This window comes from Brassica oleracea, chromosome C2, assembly GCF_000695525.1.
Source record: "Brassica oleracea var. oleracea cultivar TO1000 chromosome C2, BOL, whole genome shotgun sequence".
Lineage (NCBI taxonomy): Eukaryota > Viridiplantae > Streptophyta > Magnoliopsida > Brassicales > Brassicaceae > Brassica > Brassica oleracea.
The window spans coordinates 1,535,844-1,537,179 of NC_027749.1; positions in this window are offsets into that span (position 1 = coordinate 1,535,844).

Sequence of the window (1,336 nt, forward strand, 5' to 3'; positions counted from 1 at the left end):
GCATCTTTCTAATTTTATATCAATTAATTTTGTAAAACTTCATGTAATCCGTTAATAAGTGGACTTACCTTTATAAAACCACTATTTTCTAGAGAAACATAGACAACAAAGGTTCCAAGCCTCTTTGACCATCATAGTTTAGGATGCAACTATGCATTGAAACAATATTGTTATGTTTTTGAATTTTTTAAAATCTATGTATAAACCCATACAAAATATTGAGTTTTACGTTAAACGCTCTATATACTGAAGCCTAAACTTTGTAGTGTTGTTTTAAATACTGAAGACTATAATATTTAGTGTTGTTTTAAAATTTCTAAGCACATTCTACCTTTGTATTAATATATGTTAAACTCTCTTTCATGGTATATGGGAATCGTAATATTTTTTTATCAATTAATTTAGTAAAACTTCATAACACTCCTTAAATAGGTGGAATAACCACTATAGAATCGCAATTTTCTTGAAAAATGGAGATAACAAAGGCTCCAAACCTCTTTAAACTTCATCATATGTTAGTGCAGGATTCAACTATGCATTAAAACAATAATGTCAATTTTTTTGATTTTTTTTCAAAATCTATGTGTTAAACCCCAACGAAAATATTGAGTTTTTCGTATATTCTTTATATACTGAAGACTATAATATTTAGTGTTGTTTTAAAATTTCTAACCACATTCTACCTTTGTATTAATATATGTTAAACTCTTTTTCATGGTATATGGGAATCGTGATAATTTTTTTATCAATTAATTTAGTAAAACTTCATAACACTTCCTAAATAGGTGGAATAACCACTATAGAATCGCTATTTTCTTGAAAAACGGAGACAACAAAGGCTCCAAACCTCTTTAAACAACATTATATGTTAGTGCATTATGCAACTATGCATTAAAACAATAATATCAAATTTTTTGAAATTTTCTCAAAATCTATGTGCTAACCCCCCCCTATGAAAATATTGAGTTTTTTGGTAAATTCTTTTTATACTGAAGCTTATAATCTTTAGCATTATTTTAAAATTTGTAACCACATTCTAAATTTGCATTAATGTTATTTAAACTCTCATTCATGGTACACGGGCATCTTTCTAATTTTATATCAATTAATTTTGTAAAACTTCATGTAATCCCTAAATAAGTGGACTTACCTTTAAAAAATCGTTATTTTCTAGAGAAACATAGACTACAAAGGTTCCAAGCCTCTTTGACCATCATCATATGTTAGTTTAGGATGCAACTATGCATTGAAACAATATTGTTATATTTTTTAAAAATTTCAAAATCTAGGTATAAACCCATACGAAATATTGAGTTTTACGTTAAACGCTCTATAT